General features: G+C 37.1%; 1 protein-coding gene across 4 annotated transcripts in view; it reads right to left on the bottom strand.

Moving 5' to 3' along the window:
- Gycalpha99B (guanylate cyclase 1 soluble subunit alpha 2) overlaps positions 1-21,632 on the bottom strand; it is a 332,598-nt gene that overhangs the window by 13,398 nt on the left and 297,568 nt on the right. The window lies entirely within an intron of this gene.

The raw sequence follows: 21,632 nt of genomic DNA, 5'->3' as shown, positions 1-21,632 counted from the left end.
TCTCACCGAATGTCTCTTTAGAGTTCTAAACTCTTTCCTCTCGATCCAAGACGTTCTTCATATTGATGAACTTGTAATATCCATTAGAGGCGTTATTGAAATGCGTGGATAGAAAATTTACATAGCGAAAGGAACCTGACTCGAATTCAGAAAACATTCAAAGTTACGGAGGGACTGCTTTTTTTATATTCAACTCACAAAACGAAATCAAAAAAGAACTTTTAATCTCGTTTTGGACAAAACATATCTTTAATGAGAAACATGTTTCAGTATTCTGATACACACTTTTCTAAGTCTGCTTAACAATGGATTTTTACACTCTCGTACTAATACTACAGCTGAAGTTCAGTTCATGTACGAGAGAGCAACTCAGCACCTTTCTCGCAAGAATTGTCCAGATGAAGGAAGGAGACGTGAAATAAGATATCATATTTTAAAATGAATTGAAATTACATGATTTATAACATAACCAGACAAGACTTGTAATTGACAACCATAAAAATATGTTATGACGTCTTTTGTGACTAGTAAATGGAATTATGTCGTCTCCCAATATTTATATTAGGTTTTCTGAAGATAAGAAGCAGAAGAGTGACAGTGGTTCCGACAGGCTTCAAGCAGAGTGGGCACTGAATTGCATACTGAAAATATTCGCTACATATTTGCTGAGCGCAATAAAGTAAATTACTAATATTATTACCCACTGTATGATTGGTTAGTCAGTGGGCTGGTCACTCACTACTCACAAATGCACACTTCAAAAGACCAAGAATCCTCCTAAAATGGAGGCCATGGCCCGAAAACTGGCCGAAACAAATAGATGATGATGATGATGATTGGTTTAACATTTCGTACTATCTGTTTTACTGGTCCTATCTTTACTTATGACATGTTGGTCCTAATTTAATTAAAATGTAACGTCTCTAGAATGTGGTATGCATCTGGTAACTCCCACTTTATTTAACGTTGCCTATTATGGGAATTCCGAAGGCGTGGCTGTATTATTATAGCGAGGCCAACTTCATTAAGCGTAATTTTGTCCACCGGAGCCCGTAATTCGGAGCAGTAACAATTGTAGCAGAGGGAAAGCTAAAACGCAGTTTCTGACCACATCGTAAATGCAAGTCGTGAGGAATGGGTAAGTGTGGGGCGGTATCGTAAATTATTGGTGTTGCATCGGAGTCGTAAATGTCTCTTAGGCATAGTATTTAGCGTCGGCTGTTACGCAGCCAAGTAAACCACAGTAGCTTACGTTCAGGTAACCGCACAAACGGGAGGGAGCAGTGAAAACGTTCTGAAGACAAGAACGACTCACGTGACGTTAACGTTAAATGTGTTGCGAGGAAGGAAATGGGGCCGGAATGTGTCAAATTCCGGATTCTCTTACAGCGGAATTGAAACTTACGGTTCAAATACTAGAGTGAATTTTCTACAGCAGTGCTTTACCAAAGTGGAACTCCGAATAGTAGTGTGATTTATAATGTGAGCTGTAATGTGCGCTTTAGGTTTTAAGTACGTGATTTTAAGGGCAAAAATAGACCGACGTATTATTTAACTAACTCCATGGAGCGAAATTCTTATTGCGAAGCTAACAGTCAATCACTTAAGAAATCATGTGCCGTTCAACAGATTCGGCTCGTAGAACCAAATAAGTCCACTCCAAGCTTCCCACCCTGATTCTCCTAGCCATTTTATTATTAATATCCTTTAGGCCTATATATTAAGGTCCTCCAAGCAGTCACTTTGAATGGAAAATGATCTTTCGTAAATAGAACATTTCTTTTCGGCTAGTATTTTATCTTATGATGTTTCGGATTTCTTCCAAATTAAAATTTGTCAGGAGTCGGTGTACCTATACAGTTCTGCCTCTGATATCCTCCATTCTCCATTACTCTGTGCGTGCAAGCAAGCCGCCATGCTAAAGCCAGACGTTGTATATCTTCATTTCTCTTGATGTTTCACTATAAGCATTTACAGTCCATTTGGCAAGGGGAAGAATACTGCACAAACAGCACTAGTGGTAACGTTTCGTAAGGTACAGCGGCACATAAAAGCAGAACAAGTAAAGTAAAATGTAATTTATCGTTGTCACTGATGAAGTCGTGAAATTTTGAACGGCTTGCTTCGAAATGCTTTTAACATTATAAAAAAAATTATAATTTATTGCTGAAATTGAAAAGCTGTGCATATTTTTAGGGCAGATATGAAGACGCTTAAATTTTACATAGCCATTAATTATTACAGGACTTTCAAAATAATTACGTTAAAAATAGTTTGTTAGCGTAATTTTAATTACCTTTGTTGATAAGTAAGAAAAGGTGTAAGCTCTTATAATTTCTATGAAAAGCACAAAGGGCTGATGACAACACGTGTGTATTAATTTTCTCAAATTTTCTCGGAATCCCTTGACCTCAAACGCCCTTAATCTGTGACTTCATTTAATATGTTATGTCAAGCTTCAGAGTCTTATATAACAACAGATAATATTGGGGATTTATATATATATAATCTTTAAGTTTCTTGACAGAAGCTTGGAAGACAGAAGATTCTGAACTGCGTTATAATTCTACCTAATATTATTAATTACAAGACGGGTTCCACAATTCTGCCAGCTCTCATTCTACGGTCAAATTGCATCCAATTTTCTCTATAACAGGACCTCTAATTCAGGCTTCTTATACAATTGCCCTGCTGATCTAATTCAATACGGCACGGAGTCCGTTCTGGCCTCCGTCTCTGGGGGTCCTTCAAGAGCCACTTTGTGGATGGGCTGGTAAACTGATAACGGAGACTTCCACCCAATGTTACATCGATCGCACGATGATTAATGATATGTTTCGCACTTGAGGGATCAAATAGGTCCTTACAGTGAGTACGAAGGAGATTACACAGGTAAAGAACCGGAAGTGTGTTAACGATCGAAGGGACTTAAATATAACAAAAAATTATCAACGGACATTTTCATTTTTGTATAATTATACTAGATTAAATTATTTCCTACTGTTATTATGTGTGAAGTTTGCACGTTTGAGAACCGGGTGCTGATCAGAATATTTGGTACTTGGAGACGGGCAATGCAACTGGGATCGAGAAAACTGCATCATAAGGAAGTTAAAAATTCGTATTCAACATCAACTTGTGTTAGGATATCAAATAAAGTTTAACGATAATGATGGGTGGAGCATATAGAATTTTAATGGGAAAAGGTGGAGTGCAAATAGCACTTGTGACACTTACGTGTAGATGTGAGGGTAATATTACAACCAATATTAAATAAATAGGATAAAATGATACGGTTCAAACTAATCTTGTTTAAAAAAATAGGGCCAGTGGTGTGCCCTTCTGACAAAGTGATGAACTTTTATGATTCCTACATTACTGAGAATTTCTTAGTCAGCCGTGTGACTTGAAAATCCGCAAGAAGGACTTAGTAACGAAACAAAATAATCTCACAAAGTACTTAGGAGTTTCCATGATCTTTAAGGTTACCAGTCAATACCGACACTTAGTCTATTTAACCCCGACATTGTTATACAAAACCTCAAACTTCTATGCAACTTATAATTTTGCCTAATGGAAAGTTGAAGTGTTAAGTTTTCGCCCTGGACCAACAATGTGAGGCTGTACCAGGACACGCGTTCACAGTTAAGTAATCTGATAATCGCATTGATTTTCTTTACGTTAAAACTGATAACTGCTGTTATGAAATTCATTTTCTCCTGAAAGATTTCATCTCGCAGAAAGATTGTTTAATTATATTTGAAATTACGTTATTTTTATACTAAGTGTGTGCAATCAGCAGCCAGGCGGACTTTCCACTATGACCCGTTAAATTCACTAACGAAAATATAACAACATTTTATTTACAAGCGTCTGGATACTGAATAAATAGTATCATAGAGAGAACTACAACTTCCTTTCGAATTCCTACTTACTCACCGTCGATGTATGAACTGAACGTACTCCTCGTTTCTGTTCTATGTACGTGATTTAATTTCTAATACGTTCTTATATTTCGTGAAATTTAAATATGAATATGTTGACGGTCTTTTATGTAACAGAAGAATGTTTGTTAAGATTACAAATGGCCTATTCGGTATCACAATTCTGAAAATAATATAACACATTTCATAAAACTTACAGGCCGCAAAACCCATCCGTAATGACACAAAGGAAATGTCAGGAAAAGTTTTCAGCTCAGAGAGGATACTTCGATTCACATAAGCAATTACATTGTGGGCTACTTCTTTCCTTCGGGGGGGGGAGGAGGAGGAGGAGGAGGAGGAGGAGGAGGAGGAGGAAGACGTGAGAAGGAGTCCATTTCCTTCGACAAGCCTCTTAAATTTATGGAGAAGCCGTTTGATTTTCTTTCTGAAGATCTATCACTTCTTCCAAGACAAGGAAACCAGCGTGTCTCAACACGACAATTTGACGTCATACTGGCGGTCTACGTTCGCCATTTCTTCATCGAATGGAAGTGTCGCTTTTTTCATCCAAAACTTCAAACACATCTTTTCGACAGCCACTTTGGTTGTAGAATATGATTTAAGAGAAATAACTTTCGATTGTGAACATTTTTCACTGATTTTCTTCTTTTATATATGGCACCAGAGACGTATAGACCTGTACTGGAAGAAGTTAAATAAGCTGTCAAATGCATCTAGGCCAGCAAACAGTAGAAGCAGGCTTGCAGGTCTCTGTCACACATTATTTTCAGGTAGTAGGGATGTTTAATATACGTAACTAAGCAATCGATCTGGATTAAATTTGGTATCAAGTGTCCAGACTGAAATTTACCAGACAAATTTAGATCTGGCCCATATTGAAACGATATAATCTCATCAAACGTAAAGTTTAAATCTTGTATCATTTACAAAACTGTTCATTGTAAAAACACTGGCCCACAATAAAAAAGACAGGCCTGTTTAAGACCTGTAATTATTATATGAAATATTTGTTGAAATACTTATTATTTAAGGAAGTACAACAGAAAATAATTTATATTTGTATGGAATGTTCGCGACTATTTTTGTAGCCGAAACTTAATTACCACATTCACATAAGTTCAACTCTGGGCATTACCTCGGACCATTTCTCTAAAGACCTAGAGCTAAAATTAAACCTACGGGGAAACTTTACTAGTAAAGCGACTGTTAATCCGTAATAGGCCTATGTCATAAATTTATTTAACATGCAAGGGAATGTACGAGATATAAAACACAAGCGGGCCACGAGGGATAGGCTGTCGCGGGAGAAATAAATTCGTACAAACACCAATGGTGTAGAAACCCACATATTGAATTCAGCCAGCGGGGAACCATGATGAAAGCTAAGATAATCCAACTCCGCTGAGCCACAATGTCCATTTCACAATGCGCACTGAACTGACAACTTTGTTTTTAGTGCTGGCAAAGTATGATAACCATAACCAATGACAAATACAAGCGAATGAATTCACTCACACTTAACATATTGTGCTCATACAAGAGATGGGTTAAAACAGATCTATGTCTCAGCTCCAAGAGTGTGAAACTTGTTTACAACACAGTTTACAGATTTTTTACAGTTCATTGGATGTTTAAAAAATAATTAGGTTAACAATTATAATATCGAGAAGGCAAAAAAGTAGCTTCCAAGTCACATACAACTTCAAGCAATTCCTAATCTGTAAAGTATTACTGACGTAGCGAAACACGAAACATTTTTGTGGCTGCAACAAAATGTCACGTGATTACCAGCTGTGACGTAGTTACGTCCCGTCCTTTCCAAATAAGACGAAATCGTTTCAAAAGTGACGTCTACGATGTCTTCAGCAATTTTATAAAAGCGTTTGTCTTGATTATATTTTGGCGTCATATTGTGGATCTAATAGATTTCGATGTGATTCATAGTCTTAACACAACAATTTACAGCAAATAGCTTTTACTTTACGTGCGTTACTTGTTCAGTGTAATTAATTCTTATTATCACACGTTATCGTGCTAAATTTTCCCATCATCACACATCACTATTTACAAATGGAACTTAAAATAACACAAAAGAGCATATATCCACAATACAGAACTTTTGATAATATTATAATGTAACAATAAAATAAGACGTTAGAAATAGTAATAATTCCATAAATATCACTAAATATGTTATAAGTAATGATGTCTGATGGAAAAAATTGTACCTGAAGCATGTAATAATATGGGGTAATGACGTAAAAATAAGTAATGCATCTAAAGGAAAATGTTATTAATGTAAATTGTTGTGTGAATCAAACTGAGATATTTCCTGACTCAACACATACATACTAACAAACCAAGTGGACTACCCGCCCATCCATTCTCGAAACAAAGCCATTCACCATCCTTTTCCTTACTCATCCACCCAGTCTCTTCTTCCATCAACTCCACACTCACTCACTCATACACTTATCCGCAAACACACACACACACCCGACTCCCTAAGCAGCCACCCGGCAGGACCTAACGAATCGGAACGTACAATATTGCTTCAGGTATCGATGTTTAACACAGGGGCTATTACGCAACCATTTCCATATCGACCCGATCGAAATATATCAATGTTTGGTTCCATTATTGGAAACTGGAGTAAAGTCAGCTGAATTACTAAGCCGCAGAGAACTTCGTCTTCTGTAATTGACCAAAAGCTTTCGCATGCAGATAGAGACGACACAGTTGGTGGATCACGTACAGACAAACGGCGTTAATACCATTTGGGTTATCACAGTGTTCTTGACAGATTGTTTTTCTCTGCAGATCTCACAGATTAGGCCGTCTGGCCTCTTTCAATTCAGATTAATTCTTATCGGAGTTTGTAAATAATGCCTAATTCGCCTTGATAAAACAAGCACTGAATCGGCTAACTGGGGAGCGCGAACGTGTGAAGGCTGGAATGCCGCACTGCACATTGGAGTATGCCTACACATAGTAAACAGTTTCCAAATCCATTCTTTCCGACACCTGCCTCATTGGCCTTGATGGTCGTTTATTGCGAATACAAATCTGTTTTACGATACAGAAGACAGTTCTGAGAAGTCAAGTATCTGTAACAGCTGACGTCTTTCTAGTGTTCTGCTGTTGCATGTCACGATAGAGGAAGTAATGCCATGTACTGCAGCTAAGTTTTAAGACGCTCTAAGGGGTGCACACGAAGTAACATAACATGAAAAAGAATTTACGCCGAAACAAGACTAAGAAAATTGACAGACTTACGTTCAGGTTCGCAGGTATGTTACATTTTTCTGTTCATAAAAGTAAAGCAGCGCAGATCATGACATGCTTTTGGCATTTCTCAGGTAATTTCTAGCATACGATATTACATTTTTAATAGAACTGCACTATTCTGCAACACCGTATTTCAGTTTGCATTATTCTCTAAGAATTTCCTTACGTGCAAGGTGTTTATTGATTGAATATCAAAGTTTATTAAATAAAATTTGCAGATATTATTAGATTCATATTATGTAAACCAACAAATACTTTCTACCAGAAGCTGAATCTTAGAAAACTCATGAAACGTGATTTTAGTTTAATGTAGAGTTATTTTTGGTCGAACAAACCTATATTACGTCTACCCTATCATTTTGGCGCAGGGTCCTAGTACAATATATCAAAAATTGTTATGCAGTTTCGGAAATAATACAAGCGGACAGAAAGGCATGTCGTCCTCCATGCATGTTTACTTCGTTAAATCTGCACAAAAAATGCTTAAAAACGTACATTCGTAGAGAAGGAAATTCATTAATCTTTCCCCAGAACAGCAGTACATTCGAGTGACGTAAAGAACAGCGTTCATTTAGATTGCAGTTCTACTGAAATATTCGCATGGTTGATGTTTGTCTGCATTTATTGAAGCTATTTTAGTTTCCTGCTCAAAGAGAGAGCGAGAGAGAGAGAAAGCAAAGCCCTGGTATGATTAACGATGAATTCTTCAGTTATGACAGGATATTAAGGGACCTGCTTCGGCCATCTAATGGTGAGTGAGTGATAGATAGATAACCGACATTTCTCCATTTTCTATATACGATCCCAACATTAAAATCACAGCATGAATTTGTACAGGGATACATAACGACTTTGTAAATTTTTATTCTCCAAGTGCTTAAAATAAAATTATAAAGACAGAGCAAGAAACGAATACCACCGAATAAAGAAGTATAGCAAATGGGACACGAAAATCAAGGTCTACACACAGTCTCAATGTATTCCACTGAAGTCACCAAAAAAATTCTCCATAGCAGCGTGAAATATCTGGCGTTATCAAGAACATCTACCTTGCCTTAGGGAACCTGTTCATTAGCTCAATAACGTGTTTTGAAATGTTTGTACCCTGTTACATTTAAGAAAATCAAATCAAATTTTAATAGAAAATGTATAATAATATAATACCAAAAATTACAATAATTCCGAACAATGCCATACGAGAGTAATATATCTCACCCTAATCCCGAAGTCTCTGATTTGAATTTCAATTAAAGAATCTGACTTTCGTTAATTTTTCAGTCCTACTGAATCTGTTCTTTCTTAAAATATACCACGACCGCTTCTCTGTATATTATTCGCTATTGAACATTAGTAATCACCTTTTAATAGCTCCTTCGATGCTACAGAATCTCAGCAGTTGATCTAGCCTCCGTAACAACCAACAGCCACAGAAGAATAAATATATTCTCAATTATTCATCATGTTCACAATTTGTTGACTTTAACCGAAATCTAAAGCCTTATATGTTAGTGTAAAATAATTCTACAAATTTCTCTTACGTCTATAAAATTAGTGGATAGGTAGAAATTAAGCAGAGTAAGTAAAGAGGTACAAAGTACACAAAGGCAAAGCAGTGAAGCGAGCAAAATGCCATGTGGAAACCTGTAACATTTGGAGTGGCGGTAACAAAGGAGGTAAGCCTTTTAGAGAGTGGGCTCAGTACTGTTTTGACAAGTCGCATATACCAAACAAGAGAGCGCCAGTGGCTGAAGCCCCATAATATTATCTTCCACTAAATGAATATTAACGCCTGTCTGAATCATTGATGTTCTCTTTCGTATATATGCTTGAATATAAATTTAGTCAGACATCACAGTATCTCAATGTCAGGGAAATCAACGATTATTGATTTGCTAAATTTTAAACATTTATAATACATTCTGCAGTGGCATAGATTTTTTTAAAATTGCCCCGGAACATATGCGTAGCTGTATGTACAGTACAGGTAATTCACCAGTAGTAAACAGTTCTTTCCTTCCTTTCTTTCTTTTATTTCTTCTTTCCTTTCTTGTGTTCTTTCTATCACATCCTGTCTCTAGGATATCAAAAATGTATATAATGCAAAAAAGTGACATATGTTGACACCTCTGTCTTCACTACGAAATAATATACAGTTTAATAGACAATGCGATGAACTTTGTATATGCGGTATTTCTCACCTGGCTGTGTCATGACGATAAATACTAATAAACATACGAGATGTCACATAATTTCGATATTTCTTCAGTGTTGGCAAAACGTAACAATGAAACTGGCACGTATCCGCGGAACATATCTGGGAAACATAGACTTAGTACATCAACTGGCCCACTACGACACTTTCACAACTAGCATTGGAACTAGTCACTTCAGAGCCTGAGGATTTATGTCTGGATGTTGAATTACAAACGAGTGGCTGTAAAGTACTATTCTGTACTTAAGTTTCAGAAAGTGAGCCATACAAGTGAATCCTTTTAACCCTTTCTAGTACTGAGGGAATCGGTTTGGCACGGACAGGATGAACGGCCATCACAAGAGTTCCCTTAGGATGTTTTCCGACTGACCTGTGAAAATCTATAGATACGTTGGTACATGCCGGGACAGACGCCCTCTAGATCAATATGAGATCTGTGCAGACGAAGTAAATTGCAATGCGTAGATTCTGATGTAACTCAGCGGCCTTGATGCACACTTATTTTAGACAAAAATTTCTGCTTAAATCTTTGAGAGATTAAGGTACATACAGAGAAAGAGAGAAGAAAAATCAAGAGCAGAGAGAGCGAGAGAGAGAGAGAGAGAGAGACTGCATTCGATACGATGAGTAATACATATTTAACCTCCTGGTGAAAATGGTAGGAGACGAGGTAGTGGTAGATCTTCAAAGTATTGTTCATTTATTAGTTGTAAATTTCAGAGAAGATTTTAAGGAAGCTATTTAATGAAGAGGGGTGTAATTTTCTTTTTTACTTACATTAGGAGCGATACATTAAAATTACTCGCGAAGTTAATCTAAATAGTACTGAAATTCTAGCACAAAGAAAACACAACGCGACACCATTACAAAAATCAGTTCGTTAATGATATTCAGGGAAACTGTCTACTTGAGAATCATACGAAACTCATATAATCACTTTATGGGCAAATTTTATGCTTTATGAATGTTAAATGACGTGGGGTGTACAATTAACACCATGCTCTAAAGAGTTAAAACACTCATGAAAAGATATCTACATTAATTTGATAAACCTTCTTTTACTCCTCATAATCAAGAAGTGACTGACGGAATTCACGTTATTATTATTAATAGTGTTCTGTCTGACGACAGGTCCATATGAACAGGATCCTTCCATTCTTTTCTCGGACTGGGACCTGTTCATATACGTTCTTGGCAGATGATCCAGAAGTGGTTTGCCATTGCCTTCTTCTGTGTGTGAATGGAGTAATTGTTGGGATGCCACGGAGAAACCGGGGAAGCCCCCGGAGGAAAACTCCGTGTTGCCTAGACCATGGCCTTGCCCAACACAAGTTATAAATTCGGGCACCGCCGGGAATCGAACCCGAGACCCCAGGATTACAAGGCCAGCGTTCTAACCGCTAGACCACCGTGGCAGGAATTCACGTAGGCAACAATAAGAGAGACGGCTCTGTTACAGACTGGGAATCTATTCCAATCTGCAGTTATTACACGAGTTATGACACCCTCGTCTGTGCCTGTCTCCAGTCGCGTGAACGGCGAAGTGAATACCGATTCAATTTCTGAACTCTTCACCACACTCATGTCTAGGTTATTGGGTACTAATGCCGATTAGACGTTTCTAGACGAGATGATGTGCAGATAGTAACCACTGCGTCTATTTCAGCGATTCGTTCCTCAGTTCTCATTTCATTTCACATGAACTAAAATTATACTCACGAGAATTGAGCAATTCGATATAACGGTATCGGAGCTTGCTTTAGATCTATCCTACACTCCGGTTTCCCAGATGAAAGATTTTTATTTTTGTTGCAAACTGTAATATGTTTTTATTTCAGAAAGATTATTATATTGTATAAGGTTATATACCAATTCTATACAGACTTGAATTCAGGGACATTTGTTTCCGGAGGGTTCCTTGTTTATTTAACAACGACGTATTTATTAAATCATAATGCAACAATCAAAGACATTAATGATGGCTGTCTTCTGGATTGGAAGCAAGGACCTCTGAAACGTCAGTAAACTTCTACCAGACAACACGGCGCAACAACCCAGAAGACAACCATCTTCAGACTCACCGCTGTGAAAACCTAAAATCCTAAGTAATCAAAGACATTTTATCAAGAAAAGGATTGCAATTCAACCACACATTTGTAACCATTCGATCAGTGAACAAATATGTTTACCTTATGCGATAAAACAGCTGATCAATAAAGAAATGTCAACTTTCCTACCAAATATGTTAACTGTACATATCTGACTGTTCTGTAACCCCCATGAGAACTCATCGCCCTATCAACACAGGCACGGTGACAAAATTTCACGAAACTGGATGTTTCAGCTTCAGAGAATGAAGTAAAATCCTTGCGTTTATTGACAGGACGCTCAAAGCAAGACAACCAACCTCCTGTCCGTGTCAGGCGAAATCCCAGTGTGCATTGTGTAGGAACTGAGGCTATTTCACGCACCGTGAGGCACAGTAACTGGAGCGAGGCTAAACTGTCACTGAAGACGAGAGGACTTCAAAAACCGGATTGTGTCTTTATCTCTGGAATATCCCCAGTAACTTGTTAATACCCCACATACATAACCCCGTGAGTCTGAAAATTAGGCGCTCATAGAGTTAATAAAATTATGACTATAATGGGATTATTGATTGATAATAATATGAGAAATAAATAATTGAATTTTCATTTGTTTATTTATTTACTGGAACATAAATACATTTTTTATGTGATAAGGGCACAACCAGGTCCGACAATTTTGTAAAAGAACTCGCGAGGAATACTAGTAATACTTGTATGTAGATTATTGTATTTAAGTGACAAAGGTAATAACTCAGATCCTTTTGGGATGTAATATGACTGAAAACGAGAAATAAGAACATTAATGTGATTGAGTGTTTAATTTAGCGTACTACGGTGTTCTCGTTGGTTTAACCACGACTTTCATTAAACTTGAAAATGAGGTGTTGAAATTACATGAATTACGTCCAGCAGACGATATTAGGATTCCAAGAGATTTTAACAGAAGATTTGAAAAAATTCACCAGCTTACCACATGTCTAGTCTCTGATAAAAAACGTGGAATAAATGCAAGACAAATTATGTCTTGTTAAACAGGAGAGAAAGGTCATCTCAAATTTCTTCAAAAATAATTTTCCATCTTCTGATATTCCTCTGTCATATGTATCGTATAATTCAAGGCTGAAAATCGTTTACAGAATGGAGATCTAATTAATGCGCTAAGGATAGTTTATAACCCCTTACCACCTCAAAACATTTTCCTTCGCGATTAAAAGAATTTAATATACATGTGGCGGTTTTCTGTGTAATATATATTTATTTATTTAAACAGTCTCTTCGCGGGAGTAGGCAACCGGAAATTAAAATGTCTGTATCGACATATATCGAATAGGGGTAAAAAGGCCCAAAACCCTATCCGGTCTGCAAGCCAAAAGGCAACAGTAACATTCATATGTTATTGAATAACGTCATGAGTAAGGCTTTCACTCAAAAAGTAACATGCTGCCTTTTACAGTGCGAAGTGGTTAGACCCAGGCCCAATCTACAAACTGGATGACCACCGATTTTCTGCTGTCAGCAACAGATTCCACATCAGGAGGTCTGCTCCTCCATCTGCAATCTGAGGATGTCAGCTGATGTGGTAATGCGTTTGACGTAATCTCAGCTTGAATTCTGGACAGAGAATTGTCTCTCGTAACTCAAGGTATCGTGTTTGGACAGACATTAACCAATTTCTCGTGACTGACAGAAAGTGCACAAGTGAGTCGTTGGTTTGTACTTTGGCTGCGCGTCATAAACCATGCAGAATCAGCTTGTAATTATGCCCTTTTTGCACAACGTGAAAAAAAATGAAAGCATGTTGCGATACCAACTGCTGTCATAAAATAGCCTGCACGACAAGAACACGAAATTTGTATGTAACAATGTCCCTGTACTCATTTTTTGGTTAGTATGTAGGCAATTTTACGACACTGTTTCAACTGTAAAGATTATACAAAGCTGAATGGGATAAAGAAATGTCTCTGTACATGCGTATGTAGATTGTGTTGTCAAGTGTGTTTTTCGAAAGTTTTTGCAGATCACGTAATTGGGGAATCATAATCCAGCATACACTTTTACTGCAAGGTGTGATGAGCGCAAGCCACCGCTTTGAGTTATAAAATTTCTTGTGCCATTGCAGAATATGGTCACTGCGCTATCATATTTGCTCCAGACTTTTGTATATGTTCGTGGTAAAAAAACTGGACACATTGTACAGTTAGTCTTGTCTGGGCCTTTGTCCTACAGATAACACCAAAAACAATTTTCTGGAAACTACCTCGAAAAACAACAAAAGCTCCATCAATACTTACTGTGCACTCAATTTTGTTTTTTGCTTGATTCTATCGTAAAGACAGACTTAGAGTTCATAACGTTTCATGTGCGCCAACTAATTACGTTTGAACTATCAGACGGATTTCAACAAACGTTACGTGCACGTCATTCCACTGAAATTAACAGTGCCTCTGTACTTTTAATTTCTTACAATCAATATCAACATACTCGCCGTGTGCATCAGCCATTACGGGATTGTGGTAAAATATATTTGAAAAAGAAAATATATAATTTCTCTTTCAGTAATTTTTACAGAACGAAATACAACACGGCTACCGTACAAGTTATGTAGTATATTTAATTTTTCAATTTGATGATTAGTAATGAACTATTAGAAATTCATATGAGAAGTTTGGTGTGATTATAAACCACAAATTTACTTGCACATTTCGTATATAAACTATCTAAACCGTAAGAATCACAAACATGGCATAAGTGAAACATTTGAGTTATAGCTGGCAAACTTAACATAGTAGGAAACTGTACTAGGAGAAACTGAAGTTGTCTAACTAAATTGTATAAATATAAATCCGAAGTATATCTAAGATATACCACACAGAGTGAAGCATTTGAAGTTAGGCGGGCATCATGTTCCAATAACGTCTTGTTTTAATATATTTTATGTGTAGTCAGATTACCGCGTGATATGCGAAGAAGATGAATAGTTTATTATGATATTATATTTTAAAAACTGAGCATTTAGAATCGATCTAAAGGCCTCTTTTATGTATTGTATGCAATAATAAGTAATAAGCAGTTGTTTTGTTATGTTGGAAAGTTAAAGGAAGTGGAATTCAAAACGAAAACGTAATTTCCTTCAAATGACTGTAAATAGAATATTTTTTTTTTCAGATCCATATTATATAAAAGTAAGAAACAAAATGAAATATCTTTTAGCTTATTTGGTTTTAAAGAAGGTTATGTATGAATAATTCAAGAATCTAACCGCCAGCACAGCATGAAGGCGAACAAAAAGCCAGCATCGAAAACATGCTTGCAGAAAACTAAGAAAAGCCTTCGAAATAAGAAAAGGAATAAGAAGTCTTAAAATTGAACCAGAGGGAGAATACAATTCAATACGAATTTGAAATTGAAATTTTAAACACAGTGTACAAGTAAATTCTTTGGTTCTACAAATCAATTCAAATTTCACTAAAAGGAAATAAAAAAAAAATCGAGGCAGAACATCTAACACAAAATTATGTAGGCCTATTTCATTCTATATTCATACTGTCTTAGTATGGACATATAAATTTTTTCCATAAGATTTTAGATTTTCTCGGCGATCCATTTACAATTTTCGGATATTTTACTTTCTGGTTTCTGGCGCGTGTATTGGTCAAACACGCTTAAAAATATAAGAGGAATATGTAACTTCTATCTTCAAAGTATAATTTATGTATTAACTTACGTTGGAGTTTCTCGTGGTTTTCCTAAATCCTCCCAAGCAAAGTCTGTGGGAGTGCAACAAAAGGCCAAGATGTCATACTTCCCAATTTATTATTCATAAGAATGTTACTATTCGGCATTGTATCTAACATATGCTATTTAAATTCGCCTTTAAATAAACCAATACATACGAGGTGCGATCGGAAAGTTTCAAGACTGCGCGTATAAAAACCCGTACACTTATCTCAGGTATTAAATTCATCCATCACTCTCGAAGTAGTTCCCCTGGGAGTGAACACAACGATCCCAGCGCCGCTGCCAAGCCTGGAAGCATCCCTGGAAATCTTTCTTTGTCAGCCTGTCAAGCACCATCTGCGATTCTGCCTGAATCTCTTGCCAAAGACTCGCCAAAACGGCTACGGAAACCTATGAAATGCTAAAGCAAGCATTTGGGGAGTCCGCAATGGGTCGTGCACAAACTTTTGTGTGGCATTCACGTTTTAAAAATGGCCGAACCTCTGTCGATGATGACGAGCGTTCTGGACGACCATCTTCGAGCACAACGCCCGAAAATGTTACGAAGATTCGGCAGGCCATTCACGAAGATCGACGTCGTACCATCAACGACTTGTGCGACATTGTTGGGATAGGCTATGGGACCTGTCAGCTGATTCTAAAGGAAGAACTCCACATGCGACGCATCATGACAACGCGCCAGCGCACACCGCCCTCCGCCCTCAAAGTTCGGCAGTTTTTGGCCTCAAACACTATGGCCGTCATCCCGCACCCTCCTTATTCGCCGTGTGACTTCTTCCTCTTCCCAAAGATGAAAATTCAGCTAAAGGGAAGGAGATTTGAGACGATAGAAGAGATTCAGGCAGAATCGCAGATGGTGCTTGACAGGCTGACAAAGAAAGATTTCCAGGGATGCTTCCAGGCTTGGCAGCGGGGCTGGGATCGTTGTGTTCACTCCCAGGGAAACTACTTCGAGGGTGATGGATGAATTTAATACCTGAGATAAGTGTACGGGTTTTTATACGCGCAGTCTGGTAACCTTCCGATCGCACCTCGTATGCCATTAAGTTACATGGAATCGATAAAAGGAGTGGAATAACTATGGTTGCGGCAATGTTTCCTCATTCCGAATTCTTCTATCGTCTTATTTTTTAAGTGGTGCAGACTTTTTCCGAGTTTCAACATATTTCACTTGTTCACATGCAACAGCAGAGCTTGGTGATCTGACATATAAAGTAGGTCACTTGTATGTCTAATGTGCAGGAACCGTACACATATCGACTGGCAGAGAAGCGGACATAGAGAGAAGAAAATGGTAGACGGAAAGCAGCAGACAAAAGGGTAGAATGAAGTGAACAGATCCATAGAACACAAATAAGTCTAACCTACAGGTGGTAAAATTTGAAATGACGTGCTGAAGTGCTGTCCACAATCAGTTCACAAATTATAATTTCTGTAATGAAAAAAAACTAAATCCCCTTCGTCCACTCACGTTATTTATTTTTACTTCACGTTTGAGTACACTGACTTTCCAAATATATTATTTATGAATTTGAACGTATAATTGGCGTTAAAGTTAATTTGTTTTGAATAAGTTAAATAATCTATTAATATATACAAAGATACTATTGCAAACCTAAATTAACCTAAGATACAAGTACTCAGTTAAGAATTATTTTCCATAGTATTCTATTAATATTTACCATATAGAAAAACGTTCGAGATGAAATTTGTACAAATTAATGAGATCTGTATTTTATGGTAATGCTCAAATTATTCTTTGTAAGGTAAGGTTCTTTAACAAAATCGATCAAGCGTGGCTTCAGCTTTAATATAAAGTAGATGCTACATTTAATACATACGACAAAATTTAAATTCCCCAAATAAATTTTAACGTAAACCCTAAAACCTAGGTGAAAGTGCAGCGGTTTCAAACGAATGTTGTCAAGATGGATTCGTCCGCATTCACTAGTGGTCAGAGGTCATACAAGAAGGGGCGCTATTTTTAGTAGATATAAATCGTTCCTGATGATGGAGACAGACAATGTATCTGAAAAGTTCGACTTCTGCTCTATTCTGACGCGGCCTGTCACCCGAGAGGATTTTATCACCAAATTTAATCTAAACCTATCAGAAGTTTAGGAGCTGAAACACGCGGAATCAGGTATGACTCGACAAATGTTGCGCGCATTCCTCCTTACTTCTGCGAGTGATACATGCCCAACCTATTTCACATTTTTCACACGACCATCTCAAAAATATCTGGTGTAAACAGTACAGATTATGAAGGACCGCATAGCATAAATTTCTTCATTCATCTGTTACTACTTCTTTCTTTGATCCAAATATTCTTCTTAACACCCTGTTTTCAAGCATCTTTATATACAAAGGATTTGAGGTTTTCACGGCGATGTTAATAAACATGGTGGTCTTCTGGGGTGTTGCGTCGTGTGGTTATATGACAGTGTTTCGGAGGAACATACTGCCTACATATTCAACAACAATCCAAAATACCACCATCTACAAAACCGACATATTTTGTTTCCTAACACTGAGACCAAGACTTATAACAACACAAACAAAAGGTCAAACTTACATCTCTTGATACCTCTACTATGAAGTGTGACATTTACAGTACTATTAGTTTAGTGACAGTGAATTAGTGTTTACAATAAATTCGCAAACGGCAATAGTATCGGCGATATGCCAAGGAGCGCATTTGGAACATGCGTATATGAGCTCTAATGGAGCACAAAGCTTCCCTCTTTTTCCGTCTTTGTCCCAAAGTTCCCGTTTCCAATCATTAGTCACAAACAATGAGAGAAATCCAGGGAGAGTTGCAGCAATGATGTCTCGCTATAGGTAATCGAAGATTAATTTCGTTTCGTGTTGTTTTACTGACACAGGTTTTAAAATGGATTAAAACTAATAGACTTTTTCGGTGAAACAGAAAAATCCTTTAATGGAACGTAATGTGTTTATAAAGCCGTCGGCGAATACAGCTCTCAAAAAAGGTTAGTTACAGGTCCATTTAAGTGCTGAAGTTTAGAAATTAAAGTGACTTATTTCAAAGTTAGTTGATAGAAGTTCATGGAAAAACTTAAGATGGCACTTTGCTTAAGATAATTCGATCTCCTTGACGAGGCTAATTAGAACCGTAAATCGATTAAGTTTCTGTGCATAACTTAAAGTAATGCGTATTCAGGCAACTTTATATACGTCAAATCCAACCTTAAATATTCGGACCATTGCCATGTTAGTAATTAATTAACTTGGAGAAAACATTACAAATAAAATCTCTGTGCACCTATAAGACTATATATTTATCGTCGTGAACGTTCTGTTACAACAATTTACAAGGTAACGATCACGGCCACACAGGGACTTTTGAATCATCCTGTATAAAGCTCTGATATATGACTTCAATTAGAGTGTGTCTGATAAAGGCATTTATAAAGATTTAATTAAATACCTTATTAAAAATTGTAGCCTGTAAAACAATGAGGACTTTGTAAAAATTACGACAGGACCAAAGTGAAGAATGTCCTAATTAATCACAGATAAAGAACTATTAATTAATACAAAGAAGTATAATCTCCCAATTCTGTCATAACTGTAAAGAAAAAGAATAAAGAGAGAGAAAGAGAGAGATCAGAGAGGGGGTATCGTGGTACATTAAAACGCGTCGGAAATGTTCATAACACGTTTTAAACATGTACCATTACACACGAATAAATTAATCGGTCGGTTCACCTTTCAATTAGGAGGTAGCTGGATTTCAGAGAACTCCTGAAAATTATACACGCTATTCTGCACCAACCAGTTCCCAAGCACCACTGATGTATCCCACATTAAATACGTACAATGTTGGGTGCATCCGTGTTATGCAAATTGAGACCAACAACACTGGCTTCCCAGCCATGCCTGGAATAATTATAAAGTTTAACATAACGATATTAACAAACAGCATGAACGTATGAATTCAGCATCAGTATCTACGCCATCTGGAACATATTAACATTAATTGAGTTGTTCCCACCTTGTTTAATCTTCATTTTTGCATTAAAATCAGAGGCATTAGTATTTTTAATACGGGTAGGAAAAAAAAAGTCAAACTCTGATGAAAGAATGAGAAAATACTCTGGTTATAGCAAATAGGTTATTTTTACAATTTCTCACTCTACTTAATTCAACCAGACGACGCGTGGTTAAAAATAAACAGTTACAGGAACATATATGCGTTATTATATACCGCCGGAATGACTCCTAAGCACTGGGCCACCGAAATTGTTAGCGTACTAGCCTTTAATTCGGAAGGCCCCCGGGTTCGATCCAAGTAAGAGTGATTAATTATCACAAAAAGTGATAAAATTTATGTCAGGATAACGACAACTGATCATCCGGAAACGAGAGTACAGTACCTAGAGAAACGTCAAATATTTCGAGTACATCTCAGAAACTTAGAAATTTCCAACACAATATTCCTACCGACATTCAACCATTGTCATAAACCTTACAAAGTTTCATCTATAAACGGGTTTAGAAGAAAGTGAAAGAGTAAAAACGTCTTTCTGTCATCTATTACACACTTCTTCACCCCGGAATCTGCCGTACTGGAGTCTGTCGGACCATGTAAGCAAGCAGGCGAGCGCATGAGTGCAACAAAGGATGAAGCTGTTCGGTCCTCACCGCACTTAGCAGGGAGCACGGATCTCAAACACTGCTGAGACGCGAGTTTGATTGATCACCAGATATGGGACTTTGAAACGTGTTTACAAACAGCACAGAATTAACCTACAGTGCAGCCATCTGTACGGACTCTCACTTATGTAGGAATTTAAGAATCATTGTAGATTAAAGAGCTATCTAAACAAGAAATGCAGAGCGAAGGAAACCACCACAGCATTTTTGGTATGCGATATTCTGTGGTATCGGCATTTTCTAACTCCACAGAGCAAAGTTATTCATGAGACGATAGTTTCATATGCACGTTTCATTTTCGAGATCTTGATACACGTAGGCACCTAGTTCATAGCAATTAGCTTAACTACTTTAAAATACTTATAAGTATTAATATTTCAAGATAATTTACTACGGTTCTTCCTTTGGGTCAACGTAACTACAGCAACACTTTTCCCTCAAACACCATAAATCTCTAATTCTGTTTGTTTCTTAGTTTATTTATTATAGTCGTCAACTACGTAGGCTACGATTTAGTATGAGAATATGACAACTGAGAATTCTAAACTTCAGCTCCAATTTTCCAAATGTAAAGCGAAGTATAAAAGCAAAAACGACAAACAGACGTCTCTAGAGATTTATGGTAAACGCAAATTCATCATTATAACACACACAAAACATTTCGGGAGTTGGCTGTACTCAAAACGTCAAGCATATAAAATATACCTCAGACAATGGATAATGTTTATCATAACATTAGAATAACTACCCAGATATTCAGTAGATAGCTTGAAAAAATTATAATGCCCTTGTGTTTCTCATCCCTGCCCCCTCAGTTCCCGGACTAATCCGGAGCAGAAGTAGCATGCCTTTATAGAGTTGATATTTCGTAAACAACAGGCTGTGGGGAAGGACAGTGAAATGCAATTTCCAGAGACCGATTACATTATTTAACATGTCATCGAGGAACGGGTAAACAATTGGAGGTTAGCTTCAATTACTATGTATGTAGTTGATGCGATTGTAAATCAGGAATAGTTTTGAAGCGGTATGTTGTTTCATGATCATCCACCCACTTTATGTGGGCGTCTAACAACCACGCCTCTCCACCCTCCTCCTCAACTTTTTCCCATGTTATTCCATTCGTGACATCTCTCCTAGTCTGTTTTATAATCTCCACTCTTGCGTTGTTCCATTTTGCTTTCATGTTCAAAGCTTTATCTCGAACACTCTCTTCTTTCAATCTTAAAACGTGTCCGTACAATCTTATTTTGTTGTTTGTCGCTGAATTTTTCTTTTCTTACTTCCCAGCTCTCGGTGTTTCGTTCTAGACTCTTAAAAATTCCATCTCTGCTCTGTCCGATAAAATGGGAGTGTTGTAACTTTTAAACAAATGAATTTGTCTCCTCTTAAACACCTGCCATTTCCAGGGAGTGCCTTTTACTAATTAGGAAAGTTGTCCTGCAATTTAATTCTATCTGTAATTTCTTCTTTGAAACTTACGTTTGTCGGTATTTTAACTTTATGAATACTTCAGAACCTCCACGTTCTTATTTTATGATTATACCGTTCACATTTCGCTTTCACCACTCTCCCTACCTTCCGACTTCTTTTTATGATCACACATTCATCTAAATTGACACTTAAAACTCTTTACACATCGTACCTACACTTTTAAATCTCTCTTCTAGAATGCTT

This window comes from Zootermopsis nevadensis, unplaced genomic scaffold, assembly GCF_977971745.1.
Source record: "Zootermopsis nevadensis isolate Lab colony 2312 unplaced genomic scaffold, Znev_1.0 Znev_ptg000022l, whole genome shotgun sequence".
NCBI classification, from domain to species: domain Eukaryota; kingdom Metazoa; phylum Arthropoda; class Insecta; order Blattodea; family Termopsidae; genus Zootermopsis; species Zootermopsis nevadensis.
Note: the sequence above shows the minus strand (reverse complement) of the source record. Positions and strands in the feature narration are given on the sequence as shown.